We start from the raw sequence: 25,592 nt of genomic DNA, 5'->3' as shown, positions 1-25,592 counted from the left end.
CAGGGTCCCAACCCACAGTTTGAGAACCGCTGGATTAAAGGATTGGAAAACCTGCCTCATAGTAAGAGACTCCAGGTGCTCACAGATTCATAGACTCTAGGGCCAGAAGGAACCATTGTGATCATCTAGTCTAAACTTCTCAAGAGCACAGGCCCTAGAACTGCCCTAAATTAAACTCAATCTATCTTAACAAAGACTCAACAAATTCTGCATCTTGGCAGGGAGTCAGACTAGACCAGTGTTTCTCAGCCTTTCTGACACCAGGGACTGGCTTGCTGCCTTCCTACGTGTTAGGGAGAACTCAGGGACCGACACTGGTCCACGGACCGGTCATTGAGAAACAGTGGACTAGATGACCTTTGCGGTCCCTTCTAACCCTGTGGTTCTCTGACTCCATGAAAGAGAAGGCTAGGGGTGAGCTAATCACAGTCTATAAGTACCTACACGGGGAACAAATATTTCTTCAGTCTAGCAGACAAAGGTCTAACACGATCCAGTGGCTGGAAGATGAAGCTAGACAAATTCACAGTGGAAATAAGGGACAAGTTTTAACTGTGAATCATTAACTACTGAACCCTCTTCCCAAGGGCTGTGGTGGAGTCTCCATCCCTGGCAATGTTCACATCAATCTGGAATGTATTTCTACACGATGTCCTCTCGTCCAAACAGGAATTCAGGCAAGGAAGTCCTGCTGGTGTTGTGGAGGAGGGCAGACGACCTGATCAGAGTGGCTCCTTCTGGCTTTATAATCGAGGAGAGCACATGCGGAGTCTCTGGTCCTCGAGAGACAGCCGCTGCCCGGAGACTGCCAAGTGGTGCCCCGCCTCCAGGACCATGGGGTGGAGACTCGGTACGTTTTCGCTGCACCAGAACACCCACGGCTGTCCCAGGTCAGCTGACGGGCTTGCGGGGCTATGGAACTGCAGTTTAGGCATTTGGGCTCAGGGACGCTGTGAAGGGGGAGGGTCCCAGAGCCTGGGCTCCAGCCCGAGCCCAAACATCTACACTGCCATTTTATAGCCCTGTCGCGCCAGCTGACACGGGCCAGCGGCGGGTGTTTCACTGCAATGCAGACGTACCCTGAGAGGCTGCCCCCTGGCCAGGGCAGGCAGGAAGGGGGAGCCTTTGGGGGCAGCAGAAGTGCCTGTTCTTATGCTTCTTCTCTTCTCAATGAGCCCTGAGCCCCCCAAGACCTAGGAACCAAACCCTGACCTGCGAGCCCCATCTGCTCCCGAGGCCCAGGCTCAATACACACATCCTCTGCTTGAGCCCTACTAGCTGTTCTGTGTCCCTCACTCAAGGCCCTGTGCTGGCCAGAGACCCATGCCGTCTGCGATCCCACGGCCACAGGACTGGCTACAGACCCCAAGCTGACATTCTTCAAATCCCATTTCCAATCCTTTGCGGATCCAAAGGAAACCTTGGAAACATGGCCCAAGTGTCTGCAGACAGCCTGAAACTGCAGCCTGGAGGGGCCTGGCCTGCCCCAGCTCGACAAGCAGGGATGCCGGGACAGCAGGACCTTCAGCAAATCCAGCGTCCGAGGATTGCAGCATGTTTACTTCATTCAAAAACCAGTGTTCATTTACATGACGTGGCTGCAGAACTCCCTGCCTGCCTCTCTGAGCGCACAGGTCAGGGAACTACCCACAAACCTTGCCTGCAACGGCTGCCTGCCCACCCCAGCTACAGCTGGGGTGCCCCTAGGGCCGGGGCTCCCATCTGACCCGCTCCGTGGCCTCATTGAGCCAGTGCTGCTGTCCCCGGAGCCCTGCCCCCTGCGATGCGCGCACAGCGAGTGATCGGCCTGGCTGCTGCGCGCTCCCCTCCCCTCCTCTCGTTCAGCGCCACAGAAACACGTGTAAAACCATGACACTGACTTTGCCTCTAATTAGCCCTTAATTTACAAGACACACTTGGAAGGGTAATTAGCTGGCACTCCGCTCCTGACGGCAGCATCCATCTCCACTCCTTCCTTGGGGGAGGGGGCCTGCTGGTGGTTGGAGCAGGGAGGATTCTATCTCCTTGTGGGCTGGGGACATGCTCAGAGGGGAGCCTGCCGTCCCCACGCACAGAGCAGTTCCTCACACACAGCTCCAAGACCCTCCTCTCCCCAGACAGAGACAGACCCCAGCAGGGTGCCTGAGAGGAACCTCCCCAGACACAGCCCCCGCCAGTGGGCCTGGGGACTGGAGATTAGCTGCCCACCATGCAGTCCCCAGCAGCAGGTCTCCAGAGCCTTAGCTGAGAGCCCCTGCCACCCCACTCCAGGTCAGCATGTCTGTGATTGCCAACCCCCTACACAGGCAGGAAGCCAGAAACGCTCTCTCCCCACAACTCAAAGCTTCAGGGGCAGAGATTTGCTGCAAATCGATCACCATTTATTTCATTTCATTATTAATTGTCCTGTCTTTATTCCAGAGTCTGTAACCTGGCTCTGCACCCAGCCCACATTGCCAGTTAATCACCCATACCCTGTGGCCATACATCTAGTCCCCTCTTGATGGGTAGGCACCCAGTGCACTTGAGACGGAGACTTTTGGTCAGCAGCGGGGGCAAGGTGTGGAAAATACACACCCACATGCACGCACGGACAATACAGCTCAAAGAACACAGCCACTGTACACCGTAACTATTTCTTCTCCTTTGAGCGACGTCTGTACACAGACGTTCCCCTGCTGGCGGTCCCCACACCACGACCCTTGCTGAAGAGGCGTACCGGGAGTCTAGCTCAACAGCTACCGTAGAACAGTCCCGCCAGGCTCTTGGCCTCTTTAGATGCCTCGACGGTGGCACAGTGCTGTGCAGATGGAAGACCAGCTGCCGCTTTACAAATGTTCATGAGGGGGAGATTTCTGAGAGCTGCTACTAGAGTGGATGAACTCTTGTCGAATGTGCAGTGCCTCCCTAATGGGGGTATTTACTGGCCAACTCACAGCAGAGCCTGCCACAAGATGAGATCCCAACAGAAATTCCTTGGGGTGAAACATCTTCATCTTTAACCTTCTCCCTCTACGCTGTGCAAAGTTGGGGAGATTTCCTAAAGTGTTTAGGCCTGTCCAAATACAATGGAAGTGCTCTACATACATCCCAAAATGTAATTTTTCTCCATCTTTAGTTGAGTGAGGTTTGTGCAAAAGTAGTGGCAGGTGTACGACTTGGTTCAAATGCAATTCAGAAGCCACGTGAGGTACGAACCGGGGGTATGGGTTCAAGGGATCGGTCCTGCTTTGAGCAGGGGGTGGGACGAGATGACCTCCTGAGGTCCCTGCCCACCCTGATCTTCTAGGATTCTAAGGTTATCTTTATGGAAGGTGACTGTGGCATTACAGCCCGTAACTCTCCTACTCTTCCGCCCGAGGGTGCGGCCACAAAAGGACATTTTGATGGAGAGGCAGAGCAAAGATCAGGTAGCAAAGGGTGAACCCACGAGACCTAGCAGAACTCCATTTCCGTCCCAGAGAGCTACAGGTTTCCTTATTGGCTACCACAGGGTGAGAAAAAACAGACTCCCCCCCCCACACACACACAAACACACTTCTCTGGGCTGGGGAATTACAGAGACAGCCACCACATGGACTCCCAGGGAGCTGAAGTGACAGGCCTGGGCTCTCAGACTCCAGGAGGGAGTGTAGCATGACTGGGTCCCAGGGGCTGAGGGAGACAATTGACGTTGATAAGCCCATATTGAGAATTTCTCCCATTTTGCTAGCTAAGTGGATCCTGGGGAGTCCCACCTCCCATGTCTGAGCAGTCTGCCCTTCTGAGGAACAAGCTCACTCTGACAGAGCCAGCTGGTCAGCATCACGCTGCCTGGGGGTGAGTTGTGGGATATGGACCCAGGATCTGTTCCTGCATCTGAGTGAGGACGTTCAGCGGCAGTGGTAAGGTTATGGGTGGCTGATCTAAACACCACAGATCTGAAGACCAAAATTTCCTGGGCCAGGCCGGGGTTATCATAATTAATTCGGCTGCTTCCTGCTTGAGCTTCCTGAGTGTTCGCACTGTGAGTGGAGTTGGGAGACAGGCACACTAAGTAGCCCCGAGGACCATGAGATTAGAAATAGGTCGGAGGTGGATCCTGGGCTCTGTCACCTTCTCGGGCAGAACTGATGACATTTCCTGTTCCTCCTGCTGGTACAGGGGGAAACGCCACTTTAAGAAGATGGACTGAACCCCTTCTTCCCTTCCTGACCACTTGTGATTGCTGAGGTTGCCTGCCAGGGAACTGCAGTCCCTGCAAGGTGAACAGGTGTAAGGGAGCTGTCGTGAAGTACGCAACATTCCACAGTGGGAGCAAGGCCCTGTTTTATCTTGCGGGTTTAGGTAAAACATGGCTGCCATGCAGTCTGTCATCACCTGAACAGAGAGGCCTCTGAGCTCTGGCTGAAAGACTTTGCAAGCTTGGTGGAACGCTCCCAACTCAAGTAGGTTTATGGAGAGAGACATTTCTTGAGGAGACCACACAGCCTGAGTCTGCAGGTTGTCTCGAGGTGGTCCCCACCCCAAGGAAGGTATGTGTCTGTCATTGGTCCCCGACAGAGAGGGAGGAGAGCAGGAAACCCCTTTGCAAACTTTCGCTGGGTCCACTTCAACGACTGTAGGACCTTTGGTTGAACATGCACCTGCACGTGCAGGTGATGTGTGACAGGTTAGTGCACTGTGTGAGCAGCGCAGGTGAGGGCTGGTAGGCTGATGCACAAAGTTCCAGAAGGCCAAGGCATGACCTTAGCAACGTCCTGGCCTTGGCACGTGAGTGAGCACAGAGACTGAAGAGCGTTTGAAATCTTTCTGTGGTGGAGTCTAGCATGGTCCCAATAGACTCTCGTCCGGGCTGGGGTCAGTACTGGTTTTTCTTTGTTTATTAACAGTCCCAAATGTTAGAAGAGAAGAAGAATTTGATAAATGCTGTTTATTGTGCCTGTTGCCACAAGCTTCTGTAAACCAGCTAGTTGTCCAGATAAGGGAACACCCGGATTCCCATCTTTCTGCAGTAAGATGCTACTACAGCAACTCAGACGTTGACTGGGGTCAGAGACAAGGTAATTATTTGCCATTTTCTCTACGGACCATGAAGCTCGCCATGTGTTTTCTACTGTAAATCCCCTGCCCTCCCTCAGAGGAAGGCCAAACCACCTGGCACAGAGATGTGTGAAATGTCTAAGGGTTTGTGCTAGACACGTGGCTCTCCTGGACCATCTTCACCACTATTTCTAGAGTCAAGGCCACTCTCCTCAATAGGTCTTGGAAGGCCTTGTAGTCATCAGGATCAGGTGCCAACAACTCATGGATCACCGTCTTGCTGGAGGAAGAGGAAGAAACCCGCACAGGAATAGGGTGTTCCTCATCAGATGGTGAGACATTAATAAGAGGTTCCACCTACTGTGAACGAGGAATACCCTTCCGTACTGGTTCAGGAGAGTAAGATCTTGGCCTAGATTAGGTAGTTGATACCAATGGGACTGCCCCAAAGGCCCTAGCAGCTCCAGGGCTATTAGTGTGTAAATGGGTCCAGTGACCAAGGAGGAAGCAACCATGGTTCTCAGTTTCCATAAGAGCCCTTATATCTCTGGTGGTAATTAGAGCCAGTCCTGGACTTTGGGATCTGGGTAAGAGGGCCAGAACAACGGCAAATGAACTCTCTGTATTCTCTTTTAATCCTGAAGAGAAAAAGGAGTTTTCCTCATGAAGAGGTGGAGCTGCTTTTCATTCCTAGCTCCCAAGGCCAGAAGGGGCCATTGTGATCATGTAGCTTGACCTCCTGTATAACACAGGCCACAAACCTGCCCCAGAATAATTCCTAGAGCAAATCTTTTATAAAAACATTCAGTCCTGATTTAAAAATTGTCAGTGATGGAGAATCAACCTCAAACCTTGGTAGATTGTTCCATGGTTAATTACCCTGACTGGCAAAAATGGATGCCTTATATCCAGTCTGATTTTGTTTAGCTTCAACTTCCAGCCATTGGATCATGTTATAAATTTATCTGCTGGACTGAAGAACCTGTTAGCAAATATGTGCTCCCCAGGGATAGCACAGTGGTTTGAGCATTGGCCTGCTAAACCCAGGGTTGTGAGTTCAATCCTTGAGGGGGCCATTTAGGGATCTGGGGCAAAAATTGGGGATTGGTCCTGGGTTGGACTAGATGACCTCCAGAGGTCCCTTCCAACCCTGATAGACTATGATCAAGTAACCCCTTAGCTTTCTCTTTAAGTTAAATAGATTGAGCTCTGTGAGTCTGTCACCATAAGGCAGGTTTTCCAATACTTTACTCATTCTTGTGGCTCTTCTCTGAACCATCTGCAATTTATCAACTTCGTTAAATTGTGGACACCAGAACTAGACCCAGCATTCCAAGAACGGTGCCACAAGTGCCAAATACAGAGGTAAAACAACCTTTTATCCCTACTCAAGAGTTTCCCGTTTATGTATCCCAGCCACAGCGTCGCACTGGGAGCTCATGTTCATCTAACTGTTCACCATGACCCCCAATTCTTTTCCAGAGTCACTGCTGGATAGAGGATAGAGTCCCCCAACCTGTTCCCACTGAACAGCTTGGAACCTGCAGAGCAAGCTCCTCATGGTACTGGCAGTGACAAAGGTACCAGGGTCAGTACTGGAGAAAACTCTTTTGGGGAGGCCAGTGAAGGAGACTCTGCTACTGGGCAAATAAGGAACTCAGCGCTGGTACTGAGGCTGATGGTAACCAAGGGCAGTACTGCATGATGGCTCTCACTGGAGCCTTTGACACTGCTGAAATCGGAACCGCTCGTATCAGTACAGGAATGGTCTGTCCCAAGGTCATCGGCACCGGGTGACCTGGGTCAGTCAGTCTGGTCTCAGCATATGCCTTCATGGAACTCTTTCTCTCAGCCTTGAGCACTCACGGGCTCTAGCAGATGGGCCTGGAGAAGGAGCTCCCTCTCTGCCCTGAGTACCTTACGCTGCTTCCTTCTTCTGTTGCAAGGACGTTTCTGTGGCTCAGACAGTATCCTGATGGCCACAGCAGTCTGGTGCAGCAGGTGCACTTTCCCTCAGATGGCATCTGATGTTTCTGGGCAAATCAGCGTCAGAGGCTGGGTGCATGGACCTTTCTAGAAGCAGTGTTTTAAGGCAAGATTCTGTCACTTGCTAGGCCCTCTTTGAACATGATTTACAAAGGGGACATCTGTCAGCAATGTGCCTCTTGCCCTGGGAAATGGGGCACTTTGTGCAGCCTGCATTTAACGGCATCCCTGCCTCACAAGACAGACGGTTCTTACATCCTGGGGATCTGTGCTCAGCCCTGACAACTGCAGGGCCACACAGTACGCCCAGGAAAAGGAAAATGTCCTAACACAGATATGGGAATGCTGGACAGTCCAAGGGCAGGCGGCTGACGGCTGGCAAGTCATGGGGGATGAGGACAGAGTGCTGGTTCAGTTCCAAGCCTCCTAGGTCCACAACAAGGTGACTCATTATCTCTGCTGGGCAAGGGGCCAGAGGCTGATGTTTTGCGGACATCCCACCACTTGCGGCCCGTAGGGGATCAATACCCTGGGTATCTGAAAGCAGATGCAGCTGGAGTAGCCCCACTGCTGACTTCCAGCACCTCCAGGACCTCTGTAAGTAAGCAGAGCTGGGTCAGAGGCGCCCGGAGGTGACAGCGTGCCTGGGGTGTCCTGCTCGGTTCTGCTGCCAGGCGCTCCTGCTGGTGCGGACCCAGTGGAATAGACTGGAGAATCCTTGGCTCTGTTACTGCATGAAGCCATCAGGATGTACCAGCCTGTCCCCCTGCCCTGGGCTACACAGGTGCTAAGCACAGGAGGTGGCTCCCTGCTTCTCCCCATGTCAGACAGAAAAGCTGCTGGATCGACTGTTATTTCTATAACATCAGCCATTGCCAGGCAGCACCTGGGACAAAGCTGGGACCCTTCACAGACCTTCAGTCTCTGTCAGGGGCCACCACCGTGGGGAGGATGGGAAGACCCTGACTCCCTCCCACGGGAGGGGAAGACCTGACCATGACAAGACGTCATGTCACAGCCCCATCTCCAGTCCCACAAATCAGACCCTAGGCATCTCCTCCTCTAACTGGGATATTCCCATGGCTGTGGGGGCCAGGAGATCATAAATTGACATGCACGAGCCATCCCTGCAGACGCTAACCCAGAGCCAGCAGGAGCTGGTGCAGCCTGCTCTCAGACCCCACGTACCACGGGAACGCGCAGGACCCACACCAGGAAGGCACGCTCAAACCATGTGGGACCCCTCAGCAGCACCAGATTCTCGCTGGCTCCATCAAATACCCCAGCAGAGAGCAATCTGGGCCAGCTGAACCAGGCTTCACCTCTGCCGGTGGGTTTCAGTCTCAGGCAAGAGCCGCCCAGGCCACACAGCTAACGAGAGCACCCAGTTATAACAGCCAATGCTAACAAAACGAATTTCCAACGGGAGACTGAACTCCCTGCTTCGGGGCTTACGACTGTCTCTGACTCAGAGATTGGGAGGAGACCTTTGGGGTGTGGGGGGGTCACATTACGCTGCCTCTGCTATGGTAGGGCTCTTGCAGGTCCCTCTGAGGCTGCTGGCACTAGCCGCTGTCAGAGCCAGGCTCCTGGGTGGGGTGGGCCCAAGTCTGACCAGGACAGAGGCTGTGGGGGAGAGATACTGGACTGGGGCTCCAGGGAATAATTAGATTCTCTCTGGCTCTGCACAATCTTCCTTTGTAATGCTGGCAAGTCACCTACACCAAACTTTGCCCAGGCACCACTCACGGTGTGTTTCACGTTTTCTGGGTGCCCAACATGCGACACCGGAGGCCACGTTTGCAGAACAGCTTATTGCTCACAACTGCAACCACAGTCAGTGGGTATGGCCCACTGCCGCTGGGCCCCAATGAACCACGCTCCTCTCTCCCGACTTGCACCCCGCATTGCTGGGCTCCCTCTCACCCCGCAATCCCTCCTTTCCTCCCTGCCTCCTTCCCGCCCAACTGCCTGGCTCCCTGATTAGCCCTGCAGTGCACAGCTACTGTACTGTTCTGACAAGTAGCAGGCGAACCAAGTCCCAGTAATTATCTCTAACTAGGGTTAGTGATTACACTGCTGGGTCAGAGAAAACCAGCCTCTGGGTTTCCGTCAGGGAGGGAGGCGAGAGAGGAGGGGAGCAGATGCCAGCACTTGGGTTCCTCCCAGTCAGCACGCCCCTGTGCAGATTGTGACTGGCTTTGCCAGCAGGTGCAGGGCAGGGGCTCAGTGTGGGGACTCTCCTGTGCCACAGAGCGAGGGTGTGACACAGACAGGGCAAGAACATGGCCCCTGGGTACCCAGCATCGCCCAGCATGGGGAGGGTGTACAGCCTATGTGAGAGCAGGCTACCAATGGGTCCTCAGAAAAATTGGAAAATAAATGATAAAGCAGTAGTGGGGGGTTGTACCTGAGCAGAGCGATCTCTTGGGAGCTATTTCACAGCACTGTGCAGCTGAGGGAGCGCTCTGTGATGGAGGTGGGGAACCACTGGGCAATCAGACCTGAGAGGAGGGGCACAGCACACGGGCTGCGGGGCCCAAGCAGCAGCTGGAGAGGCAGGGCTGAACCTCCAGGAAATCCAGACTCCAGCTCTGCCACCCCGGCCAACGGTCACGTGTCCCTGGAATCTCCAGCCCGACATGTCCAGTGCAAAATACGGAATGAGACTCTCACCACAGTAAGTCAGGGTTCTCTCTGCCTCCCCAGGGCAATGCCCACTGGCCCAGAACATCTGAGCAGCCGGGGCTGTCAGGATCCCCACCTCTCTGTCTGGAGATCACACCTGAGGCATCACAGACAGGGGAAGACGAGGCCCCACCTGGCTGCAGACTAGAGTTATTGTGTCCCATGCACTCTGCTCTGGGGAGGGAGCGGGCTTGCATGCAATCCCCTACCAGTGGGTGTATTACACCAGCATCATGTGAACCGAGCTCCAAGTAACCTCTCTGGCTGTGCCTACATTGGAGATGTCATTGTGTCTAAATAGGATTTTAAACACTGGCCTGATCTGACATGATGAAACTCTCCAGGTGTTCAAGGAGCACTCAAGCAAGACAAGGCCATTGTGGAGAAGCAAAATGAATTTCCTGTATCGGTCTTCAAGGCAGAGGATGTGAGGGAGATTCCCACACCTGAGCCATTTCTTTTTACATGACAAATCTGAGGAAATGTTCCACATTGAGGTGTCATTAGAGGAGGATTTGGAACAAACTGATAAACTAAACAGTAATAAGACACCAGGACCAGCAGGCATTCACCCTAGATCGGTTCCTGGAGGATCGGTCCATTAATGGCTATTAGCCAATATGAGCAAGGATGCAACCCCATGCTCCGGGTGTCCCTAAACCTCTCACTGCCAGGCTGGATGACGGGATCGATCACTTGATAATTGCCCTCTTCTGTTCATTCCCTCTGAAGCACCTGGCATTGGCCATGGCCGGAAGACAGGATACTGGGCTTAGATGGGGCACTGGTCTGACTCATTATGGCCGTTCTTATGGTGTAAACAAGGACAAGATGAGGTCCACGCTGTGCCAGTAATTCCATTGACAAAAAGCCTGTTTAGGCAGAACATTTCCTAACGTGGATAAATGTAAAGTAATGCACATTGGAAAAAATAACCCCAACTATACATACAATATGATGGGGGCTAATTTAGCTACAACTGATCAGGAGAAAGATCTTGGAGTCATCATGGGTAGTTCTCTGAAGATCTCCATGCAGTGTGCAGCAGCAGTCAAAAAAACAAACGGGATGTTAGGAATCATTAAAAAAGGGATAGAGAATAAGACGGAGAATATCTTATTGCCCTTATATAAATCCATGGTATGCCCACATCTTGAATACTGCATACAGATGTGGTCCCCTCATCTCAAAAAAGATATATTGGCATTAGAAAAGGTTCAGAAAAGGGCAACTAAAATGATTAGGGGTATTGGAACGGGTCCCATATGAGGAGAGATTAAAGAGGCTAGGACTTTTCAGCTTGGAAAAGAGACTAAGGGGGGATATGATAGAGGTCTATAAAATCATGAGCGGTGTGGAGAAAGTGAATAAGGAAAAGTTATTTACTTGTTCCCATAATATAAGAACTTGGGGCCACCAAACGAATATTAATGGGCGGCAGGTTTAAAACAAATAAAAGGAAGTTCTTCTTCACTCAGCACACAGTCAACCTGTGGAACTCCTTGCCTGAGGAGGCTGCGAAGGCTAGGACTAGAACAGAGTTTAAAAGAGAACTGGATAAATTCATGGAGGTTAAGTCCATTAATGGCTACTAGCCAGGATGGGTAAGGAATGGTGTCCCTAGCCTCTGTTTGTCAGAGGGTGGAGATGGATGGCAGGAGAGAGATCACTTGACTGTTACCTGTTAGGTTCGCTCCCCCTGGGGCACCTGGCATTGGCCACTGACGGTAGACAGGATACTGGGCTGGATGGACCTTTGGTCTGACCCAGTCTGGCCGTTCTTACGGTCTTATGTTCTTAACATAGGCCAGGTCTCTGGGGCTTTCCAGTACCAAAGCAGTGCTTAGGTGAAACTCTCAGTGCTGCTCCAGCCCCAGCAGAGTGAGACTTTGGGTCCATCTGGCATAAATGGCTTGGGTTCAAAGCCTCATCCAAAAGGTGTCTCTTGGCTGAGGTGCCTTGCTTGGATTTGTCCTTGAATGTTACAGTAACTGTCCAGCCCTTTTTACATTTGCCATGCCCAGCAAAAAAGGAGGTTTTGGAATAAGCACAAGCTGAAAGACCAGCCTTTAAAGATGAGTGATAAAAAGGACAATGAGGGGTGATGAATCCATGAATCTAGTGAGCATCATGTTAAAATCTCATGATCTAACAGGTCTCTGCTCAAGGCTATACAGAGACCCTTTAGGGATCTTTTAAAAGGTAGCTGGACAAAAAGACAGGGCAAGCACTGTCCATGTGGGGGTAGCAAGCCACAAATATACACATCCAGGGAGATACTTAAGAGCGATTCATAAATTCTAAGACCAGAAGGGGCCACTATGGTCATCTAGTCTGACCTCCTGTGTAATGTAGGCCTTAGGACGTCCCTGAATTAATTCTCATTTGCACTAGAGCAAATCATTCAGGAAAACATACAATCTTGATTTTAAAATTGCCAGTGATGGAGAAGAAAACCAACAAGATGTGGCTCTCCATTTCCGAGGCCAAACCAAACTATTGCCACTTTAGAGTGCAAGTTTTCTGCACAGAAAGCTTATGGGAGGACTTCAGCCTAAGTCTTTGCTCACTGTGGGCTGGCCTAGACTTAAACTCAGGTCGATCCAACCACGTTTCTCAGGGGGGAGGAGGGGGTGACAATCCAAACCCCTGAGTGCCAGAGATATGCTGACCTACCTCCCGGTGTAGATGCATGCTTCCCTTGACCTAGCCACCATTGCTCAGGGAGGCGGAGTTCCTACAGTGGCAGAAAAAACCCTTCCATTATGGTACGCTGTGTGTACACTATGGGGTTTCAGTGGCATAGCTATATTGGAATAGCTTTGTCTCTGTAGTGCCTGTAGTGTAGACGTGGTCTAAGTGCCAAACCTCCCAGTGAAGGAACTTCTGGATCCAGCTGAAGGATCTGAGCTGTGTCCCCAACTCTTCCATCCCTTTCTGAAATGGCAGGCCTAGGGACAATCTGCCTTGTACAGTGGGTCAACCATAAAGGCTCCCAGCTCCCCTCCCCTCTGGGTCGTGGTGATGGCTATGAGGAATGAGGTCTTGAGGGAAAAATGGAGAAGGGAACAATTCTCCAGAGGTTCAAAGAGGAGTTTCCCAGCTCACTGAGGACTAAGTTGAAGCTCCATGGTGAAGTAAGCTCTCTGAAAGGAGAAAAAAGGTTGAAGAGGCCCTTAATGAACCTTGCAGTGGCTGGGTGACCAAAGACTGACAACTCCGCAGTGGGGGTGTGTGAAAAGCTGTAACGGCAGCCAGGCAGACTTTATCTGAGTTCGGCAATAATGCCATGATTCTTCGGTGTAGCAGGAAATTGAGACTGTCCATACGGCGTGCCTCTAGAGGAGTCACAGATTGGTGGCTGCACCAAACCTGAAAACGTTTCCACTTCTGTAGGCAAGTGTCCTTGTAGTCGGTTTTCTACTCTAGAGCAGTACTCTGGGACTCTGAGAGCCAGCTAGTAGCCAGGCCCTGAGGTGACGTGACGAGAACTTGGGGTGGGCCATGGAGCCTGACTCCTGGGTGAGGAGATCCACTTTCAGAGGAAGGCAGAGAAGCAGCTGCAGGAACATGGGAACCATACCTGCCTTGAGGAGTCCAGTGTTGGGGGATAAGAGTATAGCAATGCGTGAGGCCAAAGGATAACGAGGGCACCTCCCAGCAAACTGAATCGGCTGCACTTCGTGCTGAATGAAGAGATCTCATTCCCGGTAAGCAAGAGATCCCGGTATCAAGTGGAGTGCCCCAAGGGTCGGTCCTGGGGCCGGTTTTGTTCAATATCTTCATAAATGATCTGGAGGATGGTGTGGATTGCACTCTCAGCAAATTTGCGGATGATACTAAACTGGGAGGAGTGGTAGATATGCTGGAGGGGAGGGATAGGATACAGAAGGACCTAGACAAATTGGAGGATTGGGCCAAAAGAAATCTGATGAGGTTCAATAAGGATAAGTGCAGGGTCCTGCACTTAGGACGGAAGAACCCAATGCACAGCTACAGACTAGGGACCGAATGGCTAGGCAGCAGTTCTGCGGAAAAGGACCTAGGGGTGACAGTGGACGAGAAGCTGGATATGAGTCAGCAGTGTGCCCTTGTTGCCAAGAAGGCCAATGGCATTTTGGGATGTATAAGTAGGGGCATAGCGAGCAGATCGAGGGACGTGATCGTTCCCCTCTATTCGACATTGGTGAGGCCTCATCTGGAGTACTGTGTCCAGTTTTGGGCCCCACACTTCAAGAAGGATGTGGATAAATTGGAGAGAGTCCAGCGAAGGGCAACAAAAATGATTAGGGGACTGGAACACATGACTTATGAGGAGAGGCTGAGGGAGCTGGGATTGTTTAGCCTGCAGAAGAGAAGAATGAGGGGGGATTTGATAGCTGCTTTCAACTACCTGAAAGGGGGTTCCAAAGAGGATGGCTCTAGACTGTTCTCAATGGTAGCAGATGACAGAACGAGGAGTAATGGTCTCAAGTTGCAGTGGGGGAGGTTTAGATTGGATATTAGGAAAAACTTTTTCACTAGGAGGGTGGTGAAACACTGGAATGCGTTACCTAGGGAGGTGGTAGAATCTCCTTCCTTAGAGGTTTTTAAGGTCAGGCTTGACAAAGCCCTGGCTGGGATGATTTAACTGGGAATTGGTCCTGCTTCGAGCAGGGGGTTGGGCTAGATGACCCTCTGGGGTCCCTTCCAACCCTGATATTCTATGATTCTATGATCTCTCTGTGGATGACCCCAGGCAAGCCATATCCATCAGAGCTCTGCATCATTCGGCTCCCACTCAGGGTCAAGAGAAAAATGCCTGCTCCAGGAGTCTGCTACTGTGTCCTGCAGTCCGGGTAGGTAAACCATTGAGATCGCTAGGCACCTGTGCCACGGCTTCATGGATTCTGCACACAAGGACTGGGATCTGTTCCTCCTTGCCCATTTATATAATACACTGCTACTCTGTTGTCCATCATTATTCTTACTGAGTGGCCCTTAATATGGGGTAGGAAGCGATGGCAGGTGTAATGGCTTCCAGTATGTTGACATGGAGAGTTGCTTCCTGGGGGCCTATTTGCCCTAAGCTGTGAAGTCCTGGAAGTGTGGGCCCCAGCTGTCAGAGAGGGGTCTTTGGAGATCTTTGTATGGGGGAGGATGCGAGAACAGAACTCCCACACAGAGCTCTTGGGAATCCTTCCACCAATTGAGAGAGCCAAGGACCCTCTGAGGTATGGCCTCCGGCTTGGACAGACTGTGTTCGCTGAGGGTGTAGACGGTTGTCAGCCAGGCCTAAAGACATTGTGGGGGGTGTAGTCTTGTCAAAGGGGTTACGAGCACACAAGCTGCCATGTGGTTCTGGAGCTGAAGGCAAGCCCTCGCTGCGGTTTGTGGGGTCTATTGTTTTGTGGGAATGAGATTGGATACTGCAGCGAACCTACCCACGGGCAAGTATGCTCTGGCGGTGATCGAGTGCAGAATGGCCCCAATTAAGTCTATCAGTAGCATAGTGCAGCCTTTTCTGTGTCAAGGAGGTGGCCCAAGGAATGGAATAGGGATACAGATAGGGCTTTGATGGTTGATGATTGCACCTCAAGAAATGAACAACCCTTCAGGAATCAATCATTCATCTAGGGAAAGACGATTATTCCCATCTGATGGAGATTGGCTGACGGCCATGAGGACTTTGGTAAAGACCCTTGGGGCAGTGGAGAGCACAAGAATATGCTCAGCGCAGGTGCGGATCTGAGGACACGGCTGACAAAATCTTGGATCAAGAGCGCCTGGGCACACACAGCCTGGCACGCAGCACCCATGGGGCGGTAACTCGACCGGAGGGAGAGAGCCCCCGGGCACACACAGCCTGGCACGCAGCACCCACGGGGGCGGTAACTCGACCGGAGGGAGAGAGCCCCTGGGCACACACAGCCTGGCACGCAGCACCCATGGGGATGGGAACTCGACCGGAGGGAGAGAGCCCCCGGGCACACACAGCCTGGCACGCAGCACCCATGGGGATGGGAACTCAACCGGAGGGAGAGAGCCCCCGGGCACACACAGCCTGGCACGCAGCACCCACGGGGACGGTAACTCGACCGGAGGGAGAGAGCCCCCGGGCACACACAGCCTGGCACGCAGCACCCATGGGGGTGGGAACTTGACCGGAGGGAGAGAGCCCCTGGGCACACACAGCCTGGCACGCAGCACCCATGGGGATGGGAACTCGACCGGAGGGAGAGAGCCCCCGGGCACACACAGCCTGGCACGCAGCACCCATGGGGCGGTAACTCGACCGGAGGGAGAGAGCCCCCGGGCACACACAGCCTGGCACGCAGCACCAACGGGGACGGTAACTCGACCGGAGGGAGAGAGCCCCCGGGCACACACAGCCTGGCACGCAGCACCCATGGGGATGGGAACTCAACCGGAGGGAGAGAGCCCCCGGGCACACACAGCCTGGCACGCAGCACCCACGGGGGCGGTAACTCGACCGGAGGGAGAGAGCCCCCGGGCACACACAGCCTGGCACGCAGCACCCACGGGGACGGTAACTCGACCGGAGGGAGAGAGCCCCCGGGCACACACAGCCTGGCACGCAGCACCCACGGGGACGGTAACTCGACCGGAGGGAGAGAGCCCCCGGGCACACACAGCCTGGCACGCAGCACCCACGGGGACGGTAACTCGACCGGAGGGAGAGAGCCCCCGGGCACACACAGCCTGGCACGCAGCACCCACGGGGACGGTAACTCGACCGGAGGGAGAGAGCCCCCGGGCACACGCAGCCTGGCACGCAGCACCCACGGGGATGGTAACTTGACCGGAGGGAGAGAGCGCTCGGGCGCAAACAGCCTGGCACGCAGCACCCATGGGGATGGGAACTCGACCGGAGGGAGAGAGCCCCCGGGCACACACAGCCGGGCACGCAGCACCCACGGGGATGGTAACTCGACCGGAGGAAGAGAGTGCATGGCACAGACTGCCAGGCATGGAGTAGCCATGGGGATGGTAACTCGACCGGAGGGAGAGAGCCCCCGGGCACACACAGCCTGGCACGCAGCACCCACGGGGACGGTAACTCGACCGGAGGGAGAGAGCCCCCGGGCACACACAGCCTGGCACGCAGCACCCACGGGGACGGTAACTCGACCGGAGGGAGAGAGCCCCCGGGCACACACAGCCTGGCACGCAGCACCCATGGAGACGGTAACTCAACCGGAGGGAGAGAGCCCCCGGGCACACACAGCCTGGCACGCAGCACCCATGGGGCGGTAACTCGACCGGAGGGAGAGAGCCCCCGGGCACACACAGCCTGGCACGCAGCACCCACGGGGACGGTAACTCGACCGGAGGGAGAGAGCCCCCGGGCACACACAGCCTGGCACGCAGCACCCACGGGGATGGGAACTCAACCGGAGGGAGAGAGCCCCCGGGCACACACAGCCTGGCACGCAGCACCCACGGGGACGGTAACTCGACCGGAGGGAGAGAGCCCCCGGGCACACGCAGCCTGGCACGCAGCACCCACGGGGATGGTAACTTGACCGGAGGGAGAGAGCGCCCGGGCAAACACAGCCTGGCACGCAGCACCCATGGGGATGGGAACTCGACCGGAGGGAGAGAGCCCCCGGGCACACACAGCCTGGCACGCAGCACCCATGGGGATGGGAACTCGACCGGAGGGAGAGAGCCCCCGGGCACACACAGCCGGGCACACACAGCCGGGCACGCAGCACCCACGGGGATGGTAACTCGACCGGAGGAAGAGAGTGCATGGCACAGACAGCCAGGCATGGAGTAGCCATGGGGATGGGAACTCAACCGGAGGGAGAGAGCCCCCGGGCACACACAGCCGGGCACGCAGCACCCACGGGGATGGTAACTCGACTGTAGGAAGAGAGTGCATGGCACAGACAGCCAGGCATGGAGTAGCCATGGGGATGGTTACTTGACTCAAAGGAGAAGGGATTTCCTTCAAGTCACACAGGGTGTCAGTGGCACGGCTGGACACAGAACCAAGGTCCCTGCTCTAACTATTAGACCATCCTTCTGCAGAGATGGGAGCTTACCAGGAAAGCACCAAGACCCGTCCCAATTGTCCCTGGTGCAGGGGGACTGGAGCCTGGCTCTGCCCAGAGCACGGGGCTACCGTCCTCTCTCGCTTATGTGCCAGCCCAGCCACTCCTCTATTTATCCCCCGCGGAGCAGACAGGAGAGAGCTGGAGGAAGCCCTACCCCAGCCTAGCCCCTCGCTCTGCCGTCAACGCGCTCTCATGTTCAAACCCTCTATCCCCGTCAGGCAGAGGGGGAGTGAGTCTGGGTCCCCCACACCCAAGGCGAGTACTCTCACCACTGGGCTAGAAGGCATACAGAAGACTCCTCCTCTCCTCCCCGTTTGTGTGTAGACATGTCCCGCCCACAGGAGGGCTCTGCATTGTGGAGAGGCGCCTGTCCCTGGGAGAAAGGCAGGGATTAGTGCCCCACTTGGTCGGCATCTCCCCTCGGTTAGCTTCGGACACCCCCCCCCACGTGCTGGCTCACATTCATAGACACCCATTTCTCCCCATTCACTGTACAGGGAGCCTTGGCACCGAACTCAGGCTTCATGGATCCCGGTGCAATTCCTAGGATTTCCTAGGCTGCCATGTTGAGTGTTGCAACACCTAAGTCCCTCTGTAGATCTGATCTCTTGGCCTCATTCTGAATCTCTAGAACTTGGCTAACAGCAGCTCCCTCCCTCCCAGTGAGGTTGTGAAAATAAACTCGTTAACGTTAGTGAAGCACCAGATACTGTGGCTGTGAGTACTACAGAAAATTGCATAAGGATGTCACTAATTTTGCATTCAGTGCAGGGTTGGGATGGTGTGTAGGAAATAATGTATGCGGAGGATAAAAGTAAATATTGAATAGCTATCCATTCCGTGAACATTGGCCACCCAGTGCCCTGAGGGAGGCCGGGGCCTGTGGGAAAAACAGAGTATGATCACGGCCTTAAAGACTGCCTCATACGCAGATGTCCAAGGAGCTGAATTAAGGTTGCAAGATCAGCTTCAATTCTCACATTTCCTGATTTTTCCGTGCTTGACTTTGCAACCTTGGAAGCTATGTGTAGGAAATGCTCTGTCGTTACTATTGCAAATGCAGCAGCTCCTAACACTCAGTCCATCTAGACCCTGTTACAGAGACAGAACCCACTGGGCTGTGCCACTCACCTAAGTCCTAATCAACTGAACTAGGGCTGAAACCAACTCTCTTTGCCCAGCAAACAAGTGAAAGCCTTTACACTGAATTGTGGATAATAGTTCCTGCTCCTCCCTGACTGCACACGCACTCTCCACTGACCGCTAGTTAAACACAAGCTGCAGCCATGATCCCACAACCCAATCAGCCCCTATAAATCTCTGGGAGGCAGGAGCAGCCTCCCACTCTGGAACTGAGATGGGAGAGTCCCTGTCTCCGGGCTCCGGGAAGATGACATGCTCAGCTCTGAGCACCTTGTTATCAGGGAGATGCTGAAGAACAGGAAGGAGTTGCAAGAAGAGCTATCACCAGAGCCAGCCGGGGTCAATTCAGGGGACAGAGTGGAAGAGCAAGACCCGTCTGCCTCAGCTCAGTGACACCGGAGGTGGGGGGAGGAAGGGGCTGGCAGCCAGGAGGGCAGAACCACGCAGGAATGCAGAAAGGAAACTGCCAGTGGGCTCTCAGGACGTACCTCCTGATGGGGAGCGGCACCCGTGCAGTGCTGGAGCCCCCCTAGGCAACGCATCACATGCCACCCATAGCAACCAGGGGCTTCCACAAAACCTGTCCAGCCAGTCACCAATACGTGTCCCTGCTGGCAAAGGGCTGGAGCAGAACAGGGTCCCCTATGGTGTTGGGCCAGCCGGGGAAGAGGGGGTCCCCCTTTGACAGTCAGCTGGGTGGGGGGGAATGGGTCAACCCTGGTTCTTAAAGCAGGCTCCCCCATTTCGCATGTGAGGCTGGGGATAGGCAAGAGAGGAGGCAGATCTCCCCCAGCTGGTGCAGCAGGACAGGAGGGGAACATGGCTCTGGGATTCTGGCTGCGAACAAGCAGGCAGGCTCCAGCAGGGAGAGAGATGGGCCGCAGGACTCCCACGCCGTGCAGCAGCTGCAGCATCGTTCTGCCTCCCCATGGGCGGCTGGAGCTGCCGGCGGTGGTGCTGTCTTTCCGGGGGCTGGCTGGGGGCCAGCAGCACTGCCCGGGAGCCAGCAGCACTGCCCCTGCGAGCAGCCGTCGGTCCCTTCCAGCTTCGGAGAGGGCCAGCGTTCGAAGGAGCAGAGCCGCCGTAGCATGTGAGGGCAGACCTGTGAAATTATGTTTTGCAGGCCCCAGGAAATTGATTCCTGTGCAGCATGCCCACCCCACTCTGCATGGACAGGCTGCCCAAGGCCTGTGGGGAAATCAGCAAGAGCACTTTTTGGTACACCCCAGATGCCACTGACTAGCTTTACCAGTTCAAAGTGGGGGAGAGGGAAAGGGGGAAATCTCTTTAGGTTCCCCTGACCTTTCTGGTGCAGAAGGGAAGCCACACTCCTTGCTCCTCCGAGCCCTGCCAGACTGCTACACTCTTCAGAGCTGCTCCCAAGGGAACAGGCTAGTCAGACTGGTTCTCTTGCTGAAAGCTGAGTTGCCCTTGCGTGGGGCTCAAATGTGGTTCTGTTCGCAGGGGCTAACATGGACCCACTCTGGGCCTGGAGAACCAGCTGCACTGGCTGGGATCAGTGGAGGCATGTGGCAAGAGCTAATGGGTCTTTTCTCAGCAATGTCCTGTGCCACCCGGCCTCATGGCGCACTTTCTGCCACCTCTTCTTCCCTCAATGTCCTTGTCCCCCACAGTGAGCAGCAGCGTGCCGGGGAAACAGGTTTTCCCTTTTCTTTGTTAATTCTCCCCTCATTACATTTGAAATTCCACAATCAGTGTGCACTGTAATTGTCGAATTTGATGCTAATGATTAATGAATTAAACATGGATCCATCAATTAGTCCTCGGAGAATAATTCTGCATAAAGCAGCGGATAATGTAATTACAGTAACAAAGATAATGAGATGTTAACATCGAGGGAGCCCGACGTGACATGATCACAGCAGGCTCAGCAACCCTGGCCTGGGGGAGCCAATCCCTCACTTGGCAGAGACGGAGCCGCAGGGGCAGCTCACACACCCCATCGCCCTGCCCACAAGGGGAAGGGCCAGGTGGTCTCTTCAGGGACCAGAGGCCAGGCAGTGGAACAGGCAGGCTGGCTACCCCCCACTTGCACTGGTACACACATGCCCCAGACAGTGCATTCCAGAGGTGACAATGAAACGTGCCGATAGGGCTGCTCCCAAGCACTGCTCCTGCCTGCTCGGGCTGCCAGGGCTGCCTCCCCGCACTGCTCCCAGGCAGCCCCCCAGCACTGCTTCTGCCCGCTCAGACTCCCAGGGCCACCCCTCAACCCCCAGCGCTGCTCCTGCCCGCTCAGACTCCCAGGGCCACCCCCCAGCACTGCTCCTGCCTGCTCGGGCTGCCTCCCCACACTGCTCCCAGGGCCACCCCCCAGCACTGCTCCTGCCTGCCAGGGCTGCCTCCCCGCACTGCTCCCAGGCAGCCCCCCAGCGCTGCTCCTGCCCGCTCAGACTCCCAGGGCCACCCCCCCAGCACTGCTCCTGCCTGCCAGGGCTGCCTCCCCGCACTGCTCCCAGGCAGCCCCCCAGCGCTGCTTCTGCCTGCTCGGGCTGCCAGGGCTGCCTCCCCGCACTGCTCCCAGGGCAGCCCCCCAGCGCTGCTTCTGCCCACTCAGACTCCCAGGGCCGCCCCCCAGCGCTGCTTCTGCCCGTTCAGACTCCCAGGGCCACCCCTCAACCCCCAGCACTGCTCCTGCCTGCCAGGGCTGCCTCCCCACACTGCTCCCAGGCAGCCCCCCAGTGCTGCTTCTGCCTGCTCGGGCTGCCAGGGCTGCCTCCCCGCACTGCTCCCAGGGCAGCCCCCCAGCGCTGCTTCTGCCCACTCAGACTCCCAGGGCCGCCCCCCAGCGCTGCTTCTGCCCGCTCAGACTCCCAGGGCCACCCCTCAACCCCCAGCACTGCTCCTGCCTGCCAGGGCTGCCTCCCCACACTGCTCCCAAGCAGCCCCCCAGCGCTGCTTCTGCCCGCTCAGACTCCCAGGGCCACCCCTCAACCCCCAGCACTGCTCCTGCCTGCCAGGGCTGCCTCCCCACACTGCTCCCAAGCAGCCCCCCAGCGCTGCTTCTGTCTGCTCGGGCTGCCAGGGCTGCCTCCCCGCACTGCTCCCAGGCAGCCCCCCAGCGCTGCTTCTGCCTGCTCGGGCTGCCTCCCCACACTGCTCCCAGGGCCGCCCCCCAGCGCTGCTTCTGCCCGCTCAGACTCCCAGGGCCGCCCCCCAGCGCTGCTTCTGCCCGCTCAGACTCCCAGGGCCGCCCCCCAGCACTGCTCCTGCCTGCTCGGGCTGCCTCCCCACACTGCTCCCAGGGCCACCCCCCAGCACTGCTCCTGCCTGCCAGGGCTGCCTCCCCGCACTGCTCCCAGGGCCGCCCCCCAGCGCTGCTCCTGCCTGCTCAGACTCCCAGGGCCACCCCTCAACCCCCAGCACTGCTCCTGCCTGCCAGGGCCACCCCCCAGTGCTGCTTCTGCCTGCTCGGGCTGCCAGGGCCACCCCCCCTCCTGCCACTGCTCCCAGGGCCACCCCTCCCCGCCCCCCCAGCACTGCTCCAGCCTGCTCGGGCTGCCAGGGCTGCCCCCCGCGGCACTGCTCCCACCTGCTTGACTGAGACGCCCAGCCCTGACATTCCCCAGGCCCTGCTGAAAACATACCCTCACCACAACCCTCCAACTCCAGATTCAACTGCCAGGGCCCAGAGGAGAGGCAAGGCCGGCCCAGCACCCCCGGCCAAAGACCAGCTGCTAGTCACCTGCCACAAGCCTCGTGTGGCTGGGAGCAGCCCCTGTGCAGGTGGGAGCGGCTCCCTGTCTCTGCAAAGCAAGCTACGGGCCCTCCTCCGTCCAGTGGGCTATGCACACAGGGCCCCAGCTCACAGCCTAACCCTGCTTCTGGAGGCAGGCACACAGGTGAGTGGGCTCCCCAACGCCGCCCCCCCCCAGAAGAAATACTGCAGAGGGCAGGCAAGAAGAGCTCAGACTACAGGAGACGATCCAGTTCCTCCCCTGGGGGCTGGGCTCGTCAAGCCTAGAGTCTGTTCTCCAGTTTATGTGAGCGCAGAGCCTACGCTGCCCTGGGAGAGGATTCCCCAGCAGGAGCCATCTCCTGGCCAGGCACCTGCCCTGAGATTCAGCCTCAGTCTCCTCTCTGCTGATAAACCCCCTCCTCCTAGCATCCCATCCATAGGCACCTACTCCGTGGAGCCCTGGAGCACCCATGGGGAAAAATTGGTGGTCCTGCCCTGCCCCCCCATCCCAGCTCACCGCGGCCTCCACCTCCTCCCCCGAGCACGCCACGTCCCCGCTTCTCCCCCTAGCTCCCAGTGCTTCCCACTGTTTCATGGCGGCAAGCGCTGGGAGGGAGAGGGGAGGAGGGGGAACACAGCGCACTCTGGGAAGAGGCGGGGCCGGGGCAGGGATTTGGGGAAGGAGTCCAATAGGGGCAGGGAGGGGGCGGAGTTGGGGGGGACTTTGGGGGCAGGACAGGGGTGGGGGCGGGGGCGGGCTGGGTCGAGCACCCACCAGCGCTGGGAAAAGTTGGCGCCTATCGTCCCACCATTAACAATCCCCATTAGGGACTTACAGCCCCCAGGAGTTTGCAGATCCTGCGGCTTAGTCATTGCTGAGCTAAGCCAGAGAAATCTCACCCTCTGACTCTTCCTGACCTCAACCCCTCTGGCTCCCTGGGCATTTGCATTATTCTGGTTATAGATTTGTAAATTTTAAAGCCAGAAGGGACCTTTCTGACCATCCTGCATGACAAAGGACAGAGACTATCACCCCATGATAACTTCTGGATGAGCTTCGCAATGGCCTTCACGGCTGAGGATGTGAGGGAGATTCCCAAACCTGAGCCATTCTTTTTAGGTGACAAATCTGAGGAACTGTCCAAAAAAAAACAAATTAAAACAAATAAAAGGAAGTTCTTCTTCACTCAGAGCACAGTCAACTTGTGGAACTCCTTGCCTGAGGAGGTTGCGAAGGCTAGGACTATAACAGGGTTTAAAAGAGAACTAGATAAATTCATGGAGGTTAAGTCCATTAATGGCTATTTGCCAGGATAGGTAAGGAATGGTGTCCCTAGCCTCTGTTTGTGAATGGTTGGAGATGGATGGCAGAAGAGAGATCACTAGATCATTACCTGTTAGGTTCACTTCCTCTAGGACATCTGGTATTGGCCACTGACGGCAGACAAGATACTGGGCTCGATGGACCTTTCATCTGACCCAGTATGGCCGTTCTTATGTTCTTATTAGAGGAGGTTTTGGATAAATTAAACAGCAATAAGTCACCAGGACCAGATGGTATCACCTGGGAGTTCTCAAGGAGCTCAAACATGGAATTGCAGAAATACTAACTGTGGTATGTAACCTATCATTTAAATCAGCTCCTGTACCAGATCATAGAATATCAGGGTTGGAAGGGACCTCAGGAGGTCATCTAGTCCAACCCCCTGCTCAAAGCAGGACCAATCCCCAACTAATCATCCCAGCCAGGGCTTTGTCAAGCCTGACCTTAAAAACCTCTAAGGAAGGAGATTCCACCATAGAATTCATAGAATATCAGAGTTGGAAGGGACCTCAGGAAGTCATCTAGTCCAACCCCCTGCTCAAAGCAGGACCAATCCCCAATTTTGCCTCAGAACCCCCTAAATGGCCCCCTCAAGGATTGAACTCACAACCTTGGGTTTAGCAGGCCAATGCTCAAACCACTGAGCTATCCCTCCCCCCTGCCTAGGTAACCCATTCCAGTGCTTCACCACCCTCCTAGTGAACTAGTGTTTCCCTCACATCCAACCTGAACCTCCCCCCACGATAGACACCAACTTTTCCCAGAGCCGGTGAGTGCTCGCCCTCGGCCCCAGCCTGACTCCACCCCTGTCCCGCCCCACTCCAACCCCTTCCCCAAAGTCCCCGACCCAACTCCGCCCCCTCCCTGCCCCTATTGGATTCCTTCCCCAAATCCCTGCCCCGGCCCCACCTCTTCCCGGAGTGCGCCACGTTCCCCCTCCTTCCCCCTCCCTCCTAGAGGTTGCTGCTGCGAAACAGCTGTTTCGCGGCTGCAAGTGCTGGGAGCTAGGGGGAGAAGCGGGGATGCGGTGTGCTCGGGGGAGGGGAGCTGGGCCGGGGAGCCGCCGGTGGGTGCTCCAGCCCCGAAGCACCCACGGAGTCGGCGCCTATATCCCCCACTGTAGCCTCAGAGAAGCATCTGGTCAGCTTCTTGAGAAGGGACTATTCTCAGTAAGGGCCCAATCAAGAAACACTTAACGCACAATGGACTTTGGGAGACGCCAATCCACATCTGAGCTTTCCTGGGAACCTTCAAACTAACATGTAAACAATGGCATCCGCCTGCAAACCGAGTCATGCATGAACATGTGACTTGCCCACGTGACTCCAGGCTCCATCTTGCTGCTGTGATCTTCCACAGTAAGAACGGAGGGGTGTCCTTCTGCATGGAGAGGATATAAAAGGCCCTGGAAACCCCCCCCCATCTTGTCTTCAATCCTGCTTCTTACGTCTGGAGGAACCTTGCTACAAACTGAAGCTCTGAACCAAGGACTGAATGACCCATCCCAGTTGTGGATGAACTCCTGAGACTTGATTTGAACCTGCAGTTTATTCCATCACTGCTACACGCCTGAACCACGAACTTTGCCATTACTGTACGTAATTGATAAACCTTTAGATTTTAGATTCTAAAAGATTGCCAACAGCGGGATTTGTGAGTAAGATCT

The 25,592-nt window shown here is 55.3% G+C and overlaps 1 protein-coding gene across 3 annotated transcripts in view; it reads right to left on the bottom strand.

Moving 5' to 3' along the window:
* The window catches only part of AGAP3 (ArfGAP with GTPase domain, ankyrin repeat and PH domain 3), a 231,304-nt gene that overhangs the window by 38,066 nt on the left and 167,646 nt on the right, over positions 1–25,592 (bottom strand). The gene's annotated exons all lie outside the window — the stretch shown is intronic.

The sequence above is a fragment of the Lepidochelys kempii genome, chromosome 2, assembly GCF_965140285.1.
Source record: "Lepidochelys kempii isolate rLepKem1 chromosome 2, rLepKem1.hap1, whole genome shotgun sequence".
NCBI lineage: Eukaryota > Metazoa > Chordata > Testudines > Cheloniidae > Lepidochelys > Lepidochelys kempii.
The sequence above is the reverse complement of the archived record's forward strand: the minus strand, read 5'-3'. Positions and strand labels throughout refer to the sequence as shown.